At 33.4% G+C, this 20,611-nt stretch overlaps 1 protein-coding gene across 1 annotated transcript in view; it reads right to left on the reverse strand.

Moving 5' to 3' along the window:
- The window catches only part of CADM2 (cell adhesion molecule 2), a 291,062-nt gene that overhangs the window by 84,077 nt on the left and 186,374 nt on the right, over positions 1-20,611 (reverse strand). The window lies entirely within an intron of this gene.

A 20,611-nucleotide genomic window follows, 5' to 3' on the forward strand; every position in this document is an offset into this window, starting at 1 on the left:
CATTAGAAAGGAATGATCATGTTTTAAAAACACACACTTTATATTCACCAATTCTTACACTTTTATTCTACAGAGTAGGATTTGCCTTATTAAAACAGATATCAGAGGGGAGGGGTAGGAGACAGAAAATAAATTAAAAAGCATCTACATAGTGATCACTTTGAAACAACAAAGCTGAATTTGCAAACAACAAAAACAATGCTTTTGTTCATAGTAAGTCCTTGATAATTATCTGTTGAATGAATGAATGAGGCACTATTCTCCAGTGTTATGGATTCTGAAAATATACAATAAAATTAATTCTATGACCTTGTAAATTCTCTGAACTAATGAATTTGCTAACTTAATTCTACTGGTTTCCTTTGGTCTCTTTCTCTTCTACACCATCCAATTCATTTTAATTATAGTTGTTTGTTACTGCATAGTGACTTAGACTAGGATTCCAGTGGATCTTAAAATGTCTTTACATATCAGCTTTACTGCCTCATTCTTAAAACTCAGAACAGATATTGCTTGGCATTTTAGTTTACTAGAAATAAAACTTTACAGTGGATTAAATTTTTCTAGCTCTGTATGGCCATATCGATTGTTAGGATCTTATATTTTGAAATGCAGCTGCTCAGCATAATTCCAAGTGATAAAATAACTTTTTAAAACAAAGAAAACAATTGCTTACTTTTTTTATGACAGAAAAGGCACTTTTGACACCTTTTCTTCAGTTATTAAAAGGTTGTTTTACATGTAAGTCAACAAGTCATGTAAGCTTATTTGATAATGTTTTTATTTTTTTTATAATGTTTTTAAATATTTAGGTGATTTCATATTTTAAATGGCCAAGAATATGTAGAACCATAAGGACAGGAGGAATATTAGAATATTATCTAATAACCACCTTTCTTTAGGCAATAGGAAAATTTGAATAGCTAGAGTTTTATTTTAAGTATTGGGCTCAATTTTAAAGCTGCATTAGGCGAATTTAGCTAAATGGAATTGTGTCCTAAGTGAGGAACTTATCTATGCTTGTAAACTGTTCTAATTTTGAATAGAACATAAAGAAATTGTGTCCTTAATTTCCAAAGACTACACTGTCAATTCACCTATAGTATAGATACTGACTTTGATCACCACTCCCAATAAAACATATGGACTTTGCTCATATATCCAAGCCATCTTGTCTGGTTCTTGTGACAAATAAAAGCATATCATTGTGAGAGATGGAAATCTAGTAATAGCAATGTGGTGTGGAACTAGAGGGAGAAGGTTGGTTTGTTTGTTTGTTTTTTCTGACAAAAGCTAATCGATATAAATGGGTAGGAGACTCATAATCTCAGCCTTATGTTCAAACCTAACATACCATGTTCCAATGAATCAACCTAAAGATTCTGGCTAGTATACTTTTATTAACTATAAGTATATATTATTTTATATAAAATGTATTGGAAAAAGGTATTTCCATAGACATTGAAAACTTGAAAAAGAAAGCTCTTTTTACCAATATTCTCAGCACTATCAATGGTTCAAAATAAAAAATTGATGATTTGTTCAGTGGAAATAGTATCAAAGAAAATGTGTTTCCTCTCTTTTGCTACTGCATGGTAAGGATCATGGAGCCTTTCTATCTGATTGATAGCTGAAATCTCTTATATGTACTTTCTCTCCTAATAGAATATAAGATTCAGAAGAGTGGGAATTGTCTTTCTTTTTTATGTGTATCCCCAGAGCTTAAGTCCTTAATAAACATTTTTTCATTCATTCATTCACTTATTTATTCATTCTCTCAGTGCCCCCATATAACTCATTAGGACTACAAGTTACAGAGCAACTACCAATCTGCGTTGATAGACGATGGTTCTGATTAAAAACAAACACCAAAGGAAATAATGAAGTAGTTTTAGAAGAAACTGAGATTTCTATTATTTAATGTAGTAAACAATTTATAAAATGGCAACTTTGAAAGATTTCAGAATGCCTACCAAAGCAATGATAAACCATGACTTTAGAGGACTAATAATGAAACATGTTACATACCACCTGCCACATAAAGTCATGGACTTAAAATACTGAATGAGACTTACATTCCTGAACGTGGCAAAGGTGGTTATATGTTTTGCTGGTTGACACACACTTGTTATGAGGATTTTTTTTAAAGTATTCTTTGATGAGGGGCAGTGGAATGGAGAGGTAATAAACTATTATAAAAATTCATTAGTTAAACAAATCTGAAATGATATATTAATGTGAGCAATTATTTCCTTATGTCTCACACATGCTAACATGAAAAAGGAAAGCACTATAAAGTCTTGAAAATAAACTAAAAATTCTAGAAAATCATGTTAATTTAAATAATAGTGACAGTATATTTTGATCCCAAGAAAACAAAGATAATGAGCATAACCTAAATCAGTCAAATCCATAGGAAATTCCCTATCAATATATGCCTTTAAAATGTATGAAAACAAACAAGCATTTATTAAGTGCCTACAATGTTCCAGGTACTGGGCTAAGTGTTTTATAAATATCTCATCTGACCCTCAACCCTGGGTGGTAGGTGCTATTATTATCTCTATTTCACAGTTGAGGAAACTGAGAAAGACAGAGGTTAAGTTACTTGCCAGGGTAAGTATATCTGAAAATCATATTTGGTCTCAAGTCTTCCAGACTCCAGGATCAGTGATCTATCTACTGCACCATCAATCTATCTCTATGTTGTATTTAAAATTTTGATTCAATTATCTTTAAGTGGAAATCAAAAGAGAAGTAATATTTCATTTTATTAAACTTTGCGTCTCCCTATATCCATGCATTAGAAGATGGACTTGAATGCAGAGACTGATTTTTTTTGTAATCGGATATTATTGATTTTTTTGTATAAAAAAGGATATTTGTTTAGGGAAAAGAACCTTCAGAAGTGCAACATTTAGTCTCTGAATTAGAAAAGAATAAGAATTGTATTTCTTTCAAGACTTTCCACATGAAGAGAAGAGTTAAGGAATGGTGATAGATGAAACATGTCTTGACTAAAAATGAAATTTTAGATAGTAAACTAAATCTCAAATTATTGTGTGGAAGATTTTATTAGGTAGAGAGATGACATATGTTTTATTTCTAAAAGGAGTTCATTCTTTTTAGGATGATCCTAGAAACCAGGAACCACCCTATGCATTTATAAGTCACCTTTGTCCCTACCTTTCTCAGTTCTAGATCTCCACAGCACTTCCAGGACATCTCTAGCTATACCTTCTCCACTGGACTGTATTTAGACTACCATCTCCACTTCTTTCCCACCAGAAATTTCCCACCCTGGACTTTTCTAAATTAGTTTTGGTTTCAGCTTGCTCAGTGCCAAGCCTCCATATTTATGTCCTCATCATCTCCAGCGAAGCTTTTGGTTGTGTGTGCCTTTCCTCTATACCCCATTTCCAGCTCCCTTTTATGTGTTTTCCTCTTAACATGAGTTTAGAATGTGAGCTCCTTGAGACTATCCTGCTTGCTATTATTTCCATCCCCAGCACTTAACACAGTGTATATAGCACATAGTAAATAAATCCTTTATCTATCTGTTATTGAAGATTTGTTTGACTATCATCTGGTATGACAATCATTTCTGAGCTTCTAAATAATTGATCATAATATGGTTGTCATATCATTCATTAATAACACTTTTATTAATTGAGTCATACTCATGAATTTCTGAAAAAACTTTCTGAAATTTTGGCAGCCCAAATTTTGAGAAAAAACAGAATAGTAACTAAAGAAGAACAAATTATCTGATGCAAGATGAATAGTTTCACCTGAATGGTTGAATTAGAAAGAGTCACATGGACCTACCATTCTAATAAGAAGTTTTGTGTCCTCATGAAGTAGTAATTGCTAGAAGACATTTAGACAAGAAGGTGTAGAAACTCATTAACATTTAATTAAATATTAGTTGATATCTGAAGTTATTATGAAAGGACAAGGGTCTGAAATAAGACTTTTTTTTGTTTTCTTACCTACAGTATTTGAATTACAATGAAATGTATTTTCATTCTGATCATTAAAGAATTACCATTAAATAGTGCTTTTCATGTCTAACAAAAAATTCCTCAACATTTTGCGCTCAACTTCAACATAGTATACAGAAACTAAAGCTAACTTATGCACACAACACATATTCAACATAAAATAAAGAGACTGAAAAAATCAATGATTAGTGAACATTAGGTTGTTAATCAATATAAATCTGACACTCAATAATAAATAGCCTGTAAGTATTTATAGCCTTAGTTTATCATCATCTATAACTAGTCTTTCCTTCTGACTGGCTGTCTAAAAACAGATTTGGGTGCTTTGGTGAGGTAAATAGAGACTTCTTGGTTCTTTTGCACAGAATAGAAAGAATGTTTGGGAATATAGGTTCTTTATTTGAAGTCCCAATACACTTTATAAAGATAAGCACAGGAAAGTCTCTTCAATACCCATAACCCACCTGTATGGGAAAAAATATAAACTACCTCCAGCCTTCTCAGGAAATCCTGCTTGCTAAAATTATGTGCCAAAAGACCTAGAGTATCATCTCCCTGAAACATGGCTCATGACCTTTTATCTTGGCCACTAATGAGCAATATCACATTTATTTGTTCTTCATTACCTAAATGGATCTGTGAACTCATCTTGCTAAGTATTTTCTGTTCTGATTGTAGTTCATCCATGCCTTCTCAGCCTGTGGGAATCTTATTCCTGTTATCCAATGTGCCCAACATGCTAGGGAAATTTGCTATAAGTCTTTCATATTATATGTGTAGTAATATAGACCAAAGGTGCTCTGTATGTTATCTTTTAGTCATGGCTGGCCAATTACTTTTCCACTCATACATCTTTTATATATCTTTTATGTCCTTTCTTGAATGTAAGTCACTGTTGATAATTACCTCAGCTATGTTGTGCCTACCATACACAGTTCTCTATATTGTTCTTTTTGAACCACCCTCAATATTGATTCTTCAGGTATCATTTTCATCCATTGTTCACAGCCATAGTGCATCTTTAGAAAAATGGTAGTAATAAAATTTTAATTTTTTGTTTTAAGGAGAATTTTGGGGTAGCTAAAAGGGCTGGTACAATTTCCCAGATGAAATCCAAGCTGCTCCCATCTTCTATTTAATTCTAGGACCAGTTAGCTTTCCATTTTAAATGGAAATGTTATTCATTCAACTGAATAACACTATAATCAGAGAGCAGTTCTGTACACTAAACATCCTTTCCTTATTTATGCACTTTTGTTTTCCCTGTGTGATTAGTTGGGCTGTACTCTTTTGAGTTGTTATGATCTAATTTAGTAGACTTTGCAGTGTTCCAAGTCTGGATGCAATTAACATAATGTCAACTGTGAATGGGACCAAGGAAAGGATCTTACAATCTACAGGGAATCCCTCATTCAACTGTATTATGTTAGACATAACATTACAGTAGCAAACACTTTTTGTTGAGCATACATCGACCCTTGAATTGCACCTTACTTGATAATAAAAACCAGATGGTTATAGAGCAAACTTAACTTTACTGTAAAATTTTTATGAGAATGATCTACCCATAGATTGAATTTATTCTTGATGAAAATTTGAGAAAAGAACAGACAGGCTTTCAAAACTGCTATTCTAATTTTATAGAGATGAGAAAGTACACACAAACACACATACACACGCACGCACACACACACATATGTATGGTTTGATCAATGTTGGCAATTCCTAGACAACTTTTTGGGGTACTAATAGGGTTGGTGTTTTTTTTATTCAATTTGTTCAGTGTTGTTCTACTGTCAAACTCATTGTCATCATCTAATACTCACTCCATATATCCATTCTGTTGCTAACTCTGATACCTTCTCAATATCTCTTGCATACATAGCCTTTTCTTTACTCATACAACCACTACCTTGATCTAAACTCTCATTACCTCACATCTGGACTATTGCATAACTTTTCTGGTCGATCTCTCTGCTTATGTCTCTCCTCACACAAATACATCCACCACTCAACTGACAAAATGATTTGCTAAAGTTCAGATCTGACCTCCCCCCTCCTCAGTAAGTTCCAGTGCCTCCCTACTACCTTCAAGACCAATTATAAAATACTCTGTTTGGTATTTAAAGACTTTCACAACATAGGCCCTTCCTAATTCCCAATCTTCTGAAACTTTACTCCCCTCCACATTCTTTGTGTGGCCTTCTTACTGTTCTTCAACTGTTACTCTGTTTTTTGACTATGTCCCCACCAATTGGCTACAACATGCTTCAAGAATCAGCTCAAATTACTTCTTCAAAAGGACTTTTTCAGCCGTCCTCGGTCCACCCTGGTTGTTCCACTCACAGCTAGTAGTTTTCCTCCAAGATTATTTTCCATCTATTCTGTACAAACATATTTTGTAAGTATATGTTTGTTTACCTAATGCCTTTCCCCCATTAGAATGTGACCTCCTTGATTGGAAAACACCATGAATATGCCTTTCCTGATATCCCTAGTACTTGTCACATACCTGTTATATACTAAATATTTAATAAATGTTTGTTGACTTGACTTGGCTGCAATAACTTTCTAGGGCTAAGCATACTTTCAGACCACAAAAAAGTCTTTAAAATAGGATTTATATAGAAGACACTTGTATATATGCATAAAATTCTGAGAGAACCATTCAAGAAGAAACATAACTCCTCTCCTTTCCTCTTAAATGTTGGTATCATTTGAGGTTCTATTCTTTGCCTTCTCATCTTCTCTATATATAACCTTAGAATTTTTATACACTTTCATGACTTTGTCTAACCATGCTTTTACTGAAGTTTTTAGGCAGTAGCTTGGTGACATTATGTATAGATGTGGACCTTGAAGTCAGGAAGCTCTGAGTCTGAATTCAGCTTCCGATACTTACTAGCTGTGTGGACCCTGGGCAAGTCACTGAACCTCTCTCTACTTCAGTTTCCTCATTTATAAACTGGGGATAATAATAGTGCCTGTCTTTTGGGGTTGTAATGAGAATCAAATAAGTTAAAATAGATAAAGTGTTTTGCAAACCGTAAGGTGCTATACAAATACTAGCTAATATTTTAATTAATTTGATTAATTAACTTTAATTTATATTAAATACTATTATTTTAATTAATAAAATAATATGTTAATTGATAATATTGAATAATTAATTAATAATTAATAGCACAATTATTATTACTCCCATTTCTTTATCTTTAGTACTGATATCTCTTCCATGCTTGAGTCTGACATTTCTTCCATGCTTTAGTCCATTATTTTCAACTGCTTGCAAGACATTTAACTATCATCTTAAACTTAGCATGATCCTCTAGGCCCTCTCACCATCTTCCCTATTTCTGTTAGTGGTATTCCCATTCTCAATCACCTAGCCTCAAAGTTTGAGTAATCTTTCATTCCCTACTCTCATTTCCACATTCAATTAGTCACCAAGTCCTATTGATTCATGCTTAACCATGTTTTTTTTAAAATCTCTCTTTCAATTCTTATTGTCACTAACCTAATTCATTGTCTCCTGACCTTAAACCTGAATTGTTGTATTAAACACCTCAGTGGTCTCTCTATTCCAGTTTTTCTTCTTTTTAAGAAGAAAAAGGAAAGGATCTTACAATCTACAGGGTATCCCTCATTCAACTGTATTATGTTAGACATAACATTACAGTAGCAAACACTTTTTGTTGAGCATACATCGACCCTTGAATTGCACCTTACTTGATAATAAAAACCAGATGATTATAGAGCAAACTTAACTTTACTGTAAAAGTTTTAATATTAAAAAATTCAAAACTGCTATTCTAATTTTATAGAGATGAGAAAGTACAATTTCTGCATGTTGTTATCATATTCATCTTCCTATATCTGTCTTTGATTACGTCATTCCCTGAACAAAAGTCTACAGTTGCTTAATAATGCTTATAGGAGAGAACATGTATTTCTTAGCGAAGTATTCTGGTCCTTCCAGAAAGTGGCCACAATCTGCATAATCACATGGTACTTCCCTAAACAGACCCATCTACTCTAACTAAATAGGTATACTCATCCCTCCAATATGCCATGTACTTTACTACTTCCGAACATGTTGCAAGCCTGACCTGAAATACTTCCTTCTCCATCCCTTTCTCTTCCTTAACTTGGCTTCTGCCAAGATTCTACCCATATTCCAATTCAATCCAATCCCACAAACATTTATTAACCACCAACTATGTGGTAGGCCCTGTTTTCTAAGTTGTGGATAGGAAGACAATAATAGTGATCATTTCAGTCCTTGAATACTTTTGCACTGGGGGAAACTTCAAGGTTCATTATAGTTCCCATCTCTACTATGAAGAGTTTCTTGAACACTCCAGCTATGAAAGAATTTTGTTTTCTCTGAATTCATATAGCATTTATGAGGTATTTTTCACATACTATACTTATGTGAAAAAATTATATTTTTCATGTGTACATATCTACCTTCACTAAGTAGATCATAAGGTTCTAAAGGAAATTCTGCCTTTCTCTGTCTCCCTCCCTCTTTCCACATTATCTAGAATACTTCTAAAATTATGATGTTGATTTCTTGATGAATAAGAATTTACCAAATATGACACTACTTCCAAAAACATGGATCATTCATAGAAAGCACTGCTTCTGAACGTGAATAATTATACATCTTTTGTCTCCCTTTTAAATGATTGCATAAGATATCAAGTGGACAATTTCTGTTAATGATCTTCAAGTTCAAAGAAATACTCACAGAATTGAGCTTCTGGATTCTGATTTTCAATATTTCTGTTTTTATGTGTTATAACTCTTAATCCTTCTACCCCATTCAAAGCAACATGAAAAGGTTTGTTCTCTCTCTCTTTCTCTCTGTCTCTCTTTCTCTCTCTCTTCTATTGAAGAAGTTACCAAGCTATAAATAAATAAGCCTTATTTTGTCATTGAAGCTTATAAGAGCACAACAGACTTTGTATACCCTTGTCAAAATAAAATCAGCTAATACATGAAGTGTGGGCAATAAACTGAAGACTGCAATTGCTGCAGCTTGATTTTTGTTGTTGTTGTTTGTTTCGTAACAAGCACTTTAGGTGAAAGGTATGCTTTGTTCTCTGCACATGTGAGGTACAGCAATTTCTAACTTGTCAACCTGTTTTGTTCTGTGGCAGGTTTACTTTTTACAAATGACTTTCTGGCCCATTCAAGCTAACATGAGTTCTAGAAACAAAATAGAGTCCCCAGAGATGCTGAAGTACATGTTGCATTCATTTACTGAAGGGGGACAGGTAATTAAGGAAGATGAGAACTGTTAGTTACCATGTGGGTGAAACGTGCTTTTCTTTAACCCTTAAATAGAGTTTCATAATGAATTGAATCTAAACCAGGGATTTAAAAAAAAACAACAACAACAAAAGTTGACCTAGAAGATGCAAACATATGTGTGTATGAAAAGAGAAGGAGAGAGAACCAGAGAGAGGGAGAGGGAGAGGGAGAATGGTAGGGTGAGAGAGGAAAAAAGAGAAGGGGAGAGACAATAGGAGGGATAGAGAGAGGGTAAGAGAAAGGAGAAGAGAGAGGGAAAAAACATTAATTAGGAGGAAGGATAGAAACTTTTCACAATCACAACCAGTAATAGAGATTGCAAGATACCCTTAGTCATCTGAGAAGCAATGTAATTATATAATGGAAATTCTGGGCTTTTGGGCCTGAAGGCCAGGGTTCATGTCGTGATCTTCATTGTAAATTGGGGCAAGTCATAAACTCTGTTAACCTAGGTTTGTGACTTCAAATAATTGATTTAATTTGTTCATCTTGTGTATCTACTATATTTGTAGCTCCTATTTTATGGGAAAAAATGAGATGTAGAGATGAAAACTTGTTTGTTGTTGTTTCTCCTTTTGAAAGAGGACCAATGACATCAGGAAGGTGATGTCTTGATTTGCAAGTGAATTGAATTTATTTGAGGAAGGGTTGTGCAAACTCACCAGCCACACTGTCTCCTCCAGAGCTATTTGGATCTAGTGGCAAGATATACATCAGGACAATTGGAGATGGACCCCAGATGATGAAAACTTAGTCCAAGTATAAAGCATACTATATATTCATCCATTCATTCAACAAACTTAAAACTTTACCTATTATATGCTAGATGCTTGAGATACAAAGATAAGAAGGAAACTGTGCCTACCCTCAAAGACCTCATTCTATTATAATATAAACTTTTATTAATCAATTTATAAGTAATTGAATGAAGCTGGTGAATATATCTGACAAGAAAAGATGAAATTGATATATGTCCTAATTAATTTTTGGCTGTTTCCTAGGTGCTTAATAAATGCTTGCTAATAAACTAATTTTTTCAATCATAATAAAAAAGGAAGATTGTCAATTTCCTGTTATGTTACTTCTTCTCTCAAAAGCAAGCACCATAAAACTGCTGTTATGATTTATGTAAGAGTTGAAAATTAATAACTACTATGGTGCCTTAATCTCTTCTCCAGAATAATATAGTATCCTCATCTAGGAAATAAAAAATAAGTCTTAAAAACTTTTTAAAATACCCATTTCTGCCACTTAGTCTTTCTACTAGTTCCATTTATAAAATGAAAGACTTACAATGAAAAATTGCTTTTAAAAACTGAAAAATTCTCCAATTCCATACTATGGGTGGCAATCAACAGTCAAACCAACATATAATTATAAGGAATCTTTGTGTATAAATCAATCTTGTTGCTTAAATGGGATCTGAATGAATTTATTTTCTTTTAAATAGCTCTTTTTCATTTCTAAACTTACAAAATTAATTTAAAATTTAAAGTATTAAAGAGCCAAACTCTTAGATATGACACCCTCCTTCTATAAGATGGTTAGACCTTTCTAGATATAGGGCATCATTCAAATATGAAATATAATTTTTAATAAAAATTATAATCAGCATCTAATCAATTATATATGTTGAGGTATCTATTTATTTCATAAACTCACACTCACAATTAGAAAGATCCAATTCAGGTATGAATCAGCATATATCAATCCGTGTTATAATCACATAATAAATTGATTTCCTTTTCTCTTTGTGTGTGGAAGCACATGCACACACACAGTATATCCTTGTCACCCGAAGCTAAGCCATTTTATGTCTGGAAAATTTGATTTTTCTTCGATTACGATATAGGCTTATCACCATACTGAGTCATTTGGGAGTACCCAGGTCCAAATGGAATTCTATTCCTACTATAAACTACTTACTTTTAAAAATGTACATATTGCATAACTGTCACAACTATTTTGTAGGTTCTAGTAGCATACAATTCATCCAGGAGCTCCAATATGAATGTTAATGTATGTCTGTATGTATGTATGTACTCTCTCTGTGGGTATACACATATCTATATATTCATTTAGAGGAAAACATTATTAAGAAGTAAAAAAAATTGAAGAAATTCATTATTATTTATAACAAATTATCATTTAGAACAACTGAAACTACTGGTAAAAAAATTTTCATGGTCTCATCTTTTTTGTGGTCATCTTTCTTATGCTTTAGGACAATTGCATAGCTCTGTGCCTGCTTAGATATCCACATTACTGTACAGTTTTGTCATTGACAACTAATACAATTTTTCCTACATACTCCTTGATCCCTTTTCCTATACATTGATTCTAGAAAATAGCAATGGCACCTTCCAGTAACCTTAAACCAGAGATCCTCAGGGTATATCTAAACTGTGATACACTGGTTGGCAGAATAGTATGCTGTTTCTGTAGAACCAAGAAGTTGGAATTTCAGCAATTAAAATAAATATGAAAGTCATTACATGGCACTATTCTCAGTGCATCCTAATTCTTTATGTATGTTGCCAATTTGAAAAAGGTACTAAAGTATAAAATGCTCCCAAATATAATACTTCAATGTTGCAAAATTAGCAATTTTGCAAGTATGTTAAAGCACAAAGGGAAATGTGAAGATGTTACTGAAGTTATTGTTAAAAACTGTACACTTTATTATTTAAGAAAGGCTGTACCTTCTGTATGCACACATATAGCAATAAAGCTACTTTGGCATATGCATACAAAAACAAAGAAAAATGAATTCCAGGGACAGGAAACTGTGGAATAATTAAAGTTTTTTTTTTACTCTCCCCATTCCCTGTTTCCATGAATTTGCTCTTTCCCTCATCTCTTTCCACAATTGTCAATGTTCTCCTTTGAAACACATTCCTTTCTGTTGGAGAAAAGAAACCCAATAAATTAAATAATGCTCAGGAGATAATGATTTTAAAGTTATTCTTCCAAAAGGTGTCTACTTTTTAAAAGAAGACATCAGTGAAAAGAAAATGTTTTACCCAAAGGAATGAACATCTAAAAATGCAATTTCTGGCTGCAGAAATTAGTTTACAGTAGGAAGATCATTTTTTTTTTCCATAGGTAATTCTCAAATCACTACAAGAAAGGGAAAGGGAATAAGCATTTTATATAGTGTCTATTATGTGCCAGGAACTGCACTAAGCACTTTACAAATATTATCTCACTGGATCCTTAACACAAACTGTATTATCATAACCATTTTACAATTGAGGAAACTGAGGCAAGTAGAGGTAAAGTGACTTGCTCAGGGTTATACAGCCAGTAAGTGTCTAAGTCCAAATTTGCTCTCTCAACTCCAGTCCCAGCATACTATCCAGGGCCTCATCTAGCTGCCTCCTCACTGCAAATGGGAGACTGCTTCCTCTATATACCCAAATGATCAGGTTTGATATGTATGGAAATATCAAGGATTATTTCATTTGTTAGTATTTGCTGGACATCAAGAAAAGGTAATGGTAAGTCAGTGTTCAAGTCATATTTTCCCTACCAAAAAGAAAGGGTCCACAAGGAAATCTCAGAAATGTCAGTACTGAAGAAAAATTTCAGGTGTATGCTAATAGATTGAAATAGCATCCGTTATAAATTAAGATAATTTCAGTGATATGCAAATAGTTCCAGTCCATGGCAGCATCTGGTAAATGTACCTTACTTCACTTCCCATAAAAGGGCAAACATCAAAAATAGAACTAGACAAATAGCTTCATATCATTGTGATCCAAGGATACTCAATCTAACTTTTATTCATCTTCACCAAGAGTGTCTCCAAAAAATCTTAATTGTGCCTACGGGACCCAGGGAATCTGCTACTTTTGACCTGGGGATTTTCCAATATGAAAAGGATCTACATTACCTTAGACAGTCAGGGAAGATGGTTATGTTATTTTGTTCTGTTTTGAATCTATCTGTTACTATAATTTCTTCTACATAAAATTCAATTTAAAAAGATTTCTGCCAAAAAAAATATGAAGTACTGAGTGATTCTATAATGAAAACTACCATGTAGTCTGATATTTATAAAAACAAGTCTTAATAATCTTCTTTCTACAAGGCCACTGTAAAATGCTGGTATTCTTTCATGAATTTGATATCTGTACCATAATGACTGCTGTACAGAAAAGACAGAAAGGCCCTGTGCTATATTTTTGTAGCATCACTACCTGGCCAAATGGCAAAACACTTAACAAATTAGTGAAGGCAAAGAAGTATATTGTTTACTTGTTATCACCTTTTTCTTTACTGCCTGCTGACTGAATAGGAACTATTTGAAATGTTTATGTAGTCAACAACAATAACAATAAAAAAAATGGCAAAAATATTAAATAACATGTCTCTCCTCACCTTTCAAAAACAGCAGAAGGGACTTTTGTCCCTCAATATTCACATCCATTCATCTAGGTACTAGAGAAACATGGGCATTCTGGCAGTCTCTTTGAACTGAATTTGTGTTGTAGCAGTTGGCAGTTAGCTTAATTTATCTGTGTTACACTCATCTCAAACCAAAAGGATGGAATTAAGCCTCAATTTAGGTGTTATTTTTTAAATGTGCAATATTGAATATAGTGCTCCTGGCTTCACTAATTTTATATAATTTCATTTCTTTTTTTTTTCAAACCCAATGGTGTATTCATTCAGTAAGAGGGTATGATTTTCCTGTAGGCAGCACAACTCTCTCCACTTAGTCATGTCCATAAATGAAATGTTTTATCTTAAGTAATGAAAGAGAAGACAATTTTAAAATTTGTCCAACCAGCTCACTATCTGAAAAATCTCAGCTTGTCAAGAGAGAAAATACCAACCATAGTGCTTCTCCACTGCTATCCTCCTTGTTAATCTGTATTGGAGAGAATTCTTCTACTTAAAAAAATACTGCATTTCATATTTTTCCTTCTATGTTTTTAATCGAAGGAATTGACAATGAGCATGCATAATTAATTCATGAACCAAAAGGTCTATTTTCATATGAGGTAACAGATTTTATAGCTGAATTCTTTTTAGTGTTTTATTGACTTTCTATGTATTTATAATTTAGTGTCTCTCTTTGCCCTGTTATGAACAAAAAGATTCTATACATTTATTCCATTTTATTACACAAGAATTATACTTATCTCTATCTGATAGTATAACTGAGCAATTAAAAAATATGTTAGACTTCACTATGTTTCTTATATTTCATTTCTGGATAGCTATATCTGTCACATATAAGTCATGAGAGAGAATATTAATTACTTAGTCTAGCCATAGATGAATTATCAATCACAGAGAAGCATTTCTCATTCCTATTTGAGTTGAGAATCCTTGTTAACATTTAAAACATTAATAAGCCTGAAATGTATACTTTAATTTTTGAAAAATTCAAATTTATTGTGTAAGATTGGAAATTCATGTATTATGATTACATTTACCATTTTGTAAGTTTCTGCATTGCTAATTTTGAGGACTACTTTAAAGTTTAAGAGATAGGACTTCATTTTCAAAGCTTTACTAATTTCTTCTCTCACAATTGTTACCAATTTTCAGTTGTTGCATGTACCCATCAAGATTTCAAGTAGTATGCTTTATTGATGGTAAAACCCAATTATCTCTAAGTACTAGGCTTTCTATTTGAACCTTAGCTAACTCTTATAAAGGAAAGTGGAAAGGAACTCAAGATAAAGTAGAAATTCTTACTAAATTGAAAGAAAGGATAGCTTCTGTGACCCAATCTGTCTTTCTTTCATGGCAAGTGAGCCATGTGAAATGCAGCAGCAGCACCCAGGAAGTGGACCTGCATTTAAGCTCTAGTGTCTGAAAGAGATATATGTCTGAGTGAGCAATGGAAGCCTGACTTTGTACTGCAGTCTGTAATCTCTTCATGTACACCTTTCTGTCTCAGAATATTTTCTTGACATTTATTATTAACAATAAAAGCTGAGAGAAATGAAAGTAGCAGCTGTATTGATTCTGTAAAACTAGAGAGGCACACTTAATCGCTTGATGCCTTCACTAGACCAAAATGCACAAACTTTTCTAACAACCATATTCTTCCCATTAAAAAAAAAATAAAAAAAACTCAAGACAAATGTTTTATCTGATGTTGTTATATTACTGGTAGGAACACATAGACTGCTACTATTTCTCTGTTGATTAAAGCTGTCCTGGAAGAGAAGGAAAAGAATATTCATTCCTATGAAGGAAAAAAAAAAATACATCATTGTCATAATTGCATTTCAGAAACACTCATTCAAAGATACCAAGAAAAATTCTGCATGTAGTTGAAATATGCACAAAATTTGCACATAATTTTATTTTTAGCAATGGAAAATTTTATGACTGATAGATTTGTCTAGATAAACAGGATGACAAAATAAAACTCATTAGGAAAATTTGCTCTACTATTGACCTGGGGGAAAGTGACAACAAGTAGGATAGATATAATTAGATAGTCTACAAGGAAGGAGAATGATTAAAAAGGGTGACATTAAAGATGGAAAACCCGATAAAAAAAAGTGACAAAATGTTGCAACAGACTAAGGGTAGAACAAAGACCTTAATGCCTGGATGGCTCTGTGATATCACTCATATGGATACTACTTCCAATGGGGCTTTTCTCAATCTATCTATGCCTTCTCTTTAAGACTGACTCTTGGTCATGTGGTAAACAGCATAATTTTTATATATGATATAATGTGTTAGATGTGATCACATATATAGAAAATGCCCTTTAAAAAGTCTCTTAGTAAGCAAAACAAAAGGCAGCTAAAAAGGCAGCTAAAGTCAACACCATTTTAGAATAGTTTAGAATATGAAGTCATTTGTAAAAATTTTATAGAATAGGATGACAGAAGAGTGTAAAAAGTTTCATTACATAAAACACAAGCAGTGAAGGGAAAACTAGTTTAAGGAAAATTTAGGGAGCAAAACAATTAAGCAGTCATCCCAAGGGCATTTGCAAATGCAAGTGGAAGGACAACAAAAAGAAGAAAAATGAAAAAGATCTGAAAAGATTTTCCAAGCAAACATTATTTCACCATCAAGGACAGCAGAGCCATCACTAATATTACAATACTAAATAGCTTGTAGAAATGACACTAAGGAGAACAAATGTACAAAAAGCATTTGCATTAGAGAAAAAAAAGGATATCTAGAGGAAATTTGAACTGGAGGTGAAACAACAGTGTGAGTATAAAGAGAACAATTCACAAGTTATGTGCAGGAAGGAAAAATACCAAAGGGGAGGGAGGATCTTGGACTTAAATAATATTCCAAATGGCAAAGGAATATATCAATAATCACTGATTTATATGTCTATTTTCCCATCTATATAACAAATTTTAAGAGAATCAACTACAAAAGTATTGAGAGGTGTCCTCAATGGGATTTTTGTTAGGGAACAGGCAAGATTCTGCTACCACACCATTGAATAAGAGAAGTAAACACACACACACACACACACACACACAATTCCAGAGTTTTTATTAATTATTTTAATAATTTGAATGGATAGGGCAAAATGCTGCCTTAAAGTCTCTATTTCAACACACTTTTCAAATTGATAATTATAGGAAGGGTAAATTGGTATGTCCAGTGAAAGAAGAATATTAGGATAACTACACAGACACATATAAATCTAGACTCTGAAAGAGTGATTTTTAACTAGGATATTACTATAAAGCGTCCCTTACTTAGCCTAAGACTTTAGATTTGCTATTACAGCACTAATTTACTCTGTTACCTTTATCTCTCTACTAGATTTTAGCCTTGTCACTGTCAATTCCTCCTCCAGGTTGGAGGAGAGTTTGATATTCTCCATGAAAACACACATACATTTACACACCTTTCATAATTTATACACAATATCTGGCAATTATGCCAAGTGTTCATCTCATATTTATGGAGAAACAAACATGTAAACTTTAGGTCATAAATGTAATTGCTTCAAATAAGAACAGGGCTCCATGACACTATCCTTTGTATCCATGTATCTTTGTAGAATCAGGGATATCTCTTATGATGTCATTTGTGGAAGATATGACTGGAAAAGTTGTTGTACAAAAGCTTCTAGACCTTAACATCATATTGAAGAAACCAAATCATTCTAGATATTATTCTTCTATGAGTATCATGAAATTTCTTACTGGATATATGTCTTAAGAGTTTCAAGGCAACTTAGAGATCAGTTAGTCATAGATTTAGGCCTGAAGGTGACCTTAGGTGACATTGAGTCCAATGCTCTTATTCTAAAGATGAGAAAACTGAGGCAGAGAGATGTTAAGTGACTTACCTGGAGACACACAGTTAATAAATGTCTGAGGCAGTATTTGAAGGCAGGTTCTCCTGAATCCAAATTCAATGACTTAACTACCATGCAATATTCCCCAGTATTTTGTAGATGAGGAAACTCAGGCCCAAAGCATCACTAAGGCATCTTAAGCAGCTGAGCTAATATATTCAAAACCCAGGTTCTCAGTCTCCAAGTCTTATGTTCTTTTCTCTACAGAGTGCTGCTCAAAGTATTTTTTGTAACTTTGATGTGTTTTTTCCACATATGTTTATCATGGGGAATTTGATTTAATACATCATCGCTTATTAATCAGGCTTAGCTCTGCATATTTTGAGGATAACATTCAGTGGATAATTGTATATTTATGTATTGCATTTAGTAAACATTTGTTCCAGTGTTTTTTGTCTGGCTTGACCTTGGCATGCCATAAGAGGCTACTAACCTGAGTATGTAGTTTTATCAATCTTTACCATGCCAGATGCCTGAAAGAACTTCTATGTAGCTCCATTTCTCTATTAAAGATTTCCCAAAAATTCAGAATAGGAATGAAACAAAGGATATAGGTGGCACAATGGATAGAGTCTTGAGTCAGGAAGACCCAAGTTTAAACCTAGCTTCAGACAATTGGTAGCTATGTGACTTTGGACAAATCATTTAACCTCCGTTTGTCTCATTTTCCTCAATTGTAAAATGGGGATAATAAAAGTATCTACTTTCCAGAGTTGTTGTAAGGATCAAATGAGTTAATACTTGTAAAACACTTAACATTGTGCCTAGAACATAGTAACCACTATATAAATGCTTATTCCCTTCCTCTTCCCCCATATAAATAGACAAACATATTCCTTGATCCCCCTATCATTGTAACAAAGAGATAGAAAGGACAAAATGATTCAGTATAAAATACTTATAGATTAAATTAAAAATAACTACCTGAATCTTCTTCAGGAAATTCCTGGATTGATGCAAAGTTCCTTAGTTTATGCTAACATTAGAAGGAACTTTCCCAAATTCACCTTTGGATCACCTGATTCACTAATAAATAACGTTGGTCAAAGTACAGAATTTCCAAGATTTTTCACCAAGTCCAAACTCTACAATAAGAATGTTTTATAAGTGTCTGAATATCGAGGTAGAGGAATTTGCACTCTGACTTTCATAAGGTTTTTCCCTGGAAGCAAATTTTAAATTAGTTTCAAATTGTGAGCTGTGGTTGCAATGCTGAATTTGCAAAGGCATAATTAGGATTTACTGCAGCATTTGTAACCCTAAATGCCAGCCATGTTACAATTAAATGTGATAACATTTTGATGCACTACCATTGACACCCAAAGAATAAAACCTCACCAACAGAATGACTCTAGATAACAGACAGTTTTACAGGAAAATGCGTAGACCTCCATCAAGTTAAGAATCGATAGGGCCTGGGCAACTGCATGAATGTAAAAGACACAGGGTATCAGCTCATGAAATAACCCTCTATGCTGGAGGTATATTAAATTATCACAGCTAATGCAAAAGCAACCTTGGTGTAAAAGATAAAAAAGGGTAAAGTTCTCACAAATGATCACTTATCACTCCATTCCAAAATGCACACAGCATTCATTATAGATTGAAATGCCACTCAAATTTCAACATTTAGTCGGGGTTTGAAATGGCTAAACCATTAACAGGAGAGAATAGTGTTTCATATTTATACAACTAGTATCTAATGAAACATTATACCTAGTGTGCAAAGGGGAAAACTTTATTTTGAAATGAACCTAAATGAAGTCTTTTTTTCAAACACACTGTAATATGGTCTCAGTGTTTCAATGAGCCTCTCATTACTTGTGTCAATAATCATAGGTAAACTACTGTTGAACTTCACACCATTGATCTAGCAGCATGAATAACATTAATCCATGGGGTGCTTTTGATGAATTGTGGATCAAAAAGCAAAGCCAAAAATGACTACATACAAAGGGCTTACAGAAGTATTTATTAGAAATATGTCAACTGCCAAACTACCTAAAGGTAACTTGGCTATTTAGGGAATCACGCTGCTGGCCAGCTTGCAAACACTAGAAAAACATATACATTTTCTCCACTTGAATTACTTACTAAAAAAAATAGATGGCATACTTTTCACAAAACTATATTGTATTCCTGTCAGTTCCCTTTTAACTCTATATTTCTGTGGCATATTGCTTTCACAGCACTGTGACATGCTACATAACATGCCCCATATTCCCCAACGAATAGCTATTAAGTAAAGGGAGCATTTAAAAGTTAAGGGTACATACAACAACTGTGTTCTACCTATGACTTGTGATAGCTGGTGGGCCAAAATAAAAATGAAGAATACTCTAGTGCCCCATTGTATAGCATCATTTAGTTCTTAAGACATGAATGGGAAGTGAAGGCCTTAAGGTGTATAAACCTAGTTCCACTAGATTAATTAGTTAATTAACAAGTGGAAATGCAAGAGTGCCCAGGAAATGGGAATTTGCACTATGCATGACATTCTCCAAGTTTTGATGCTTACTGGAACAAAGTCATATATGTGCAAGAACCTGCCCATATCATATTAAAATTTATTTTTGAAAGAACGTTTTAGTTCTGGGCAACCCAGCTTTGTAGAAAACTTAGACCCACCGACCAGTTATAGAATCACAGGTTCATAGAATGCTAGAGCCAGAAAGACCTTAAAGTTTATCTAATCTAATGCCTTCATCTGAAACTGAGGCACAGAAAGGTAAAGTGACATGCTGATAGGTGACTGCAACAGAGCTTGAATCTTCGTGCTCTGGCAAGTTCAGTGTTCTCCTCACTAAAATGCATTACCCAGAAGACAAAAAAAAATACATCCATTATGTTTCTGGTTGCATTATGCAGTATGAACATAGTATTTCTGAACATTTTGGGGATTTAGTGAATCCTTTAAAGGTATAATGATATACAGGGCAATCCCTGGAATTGGTTTTTGTGCATGGAAGATGTA

The sequence above is a fragment of the Vombatus ursinus genome, unplaced genomic scaffold (genome assembly GCF_900497805.2).
Source record: "Vombatus ursinus unplaced genomic scaffold, bare-nosed wombat genome assembly UNPS02014805.1, whole genome shotgun sequence".
NCBI classification, from domain to species: Eukaryota; Metazoa; Chordata; class Mammalia; order Diprotodontia; family Vombatidae; genus Vombatus; species Vombatus ursinus.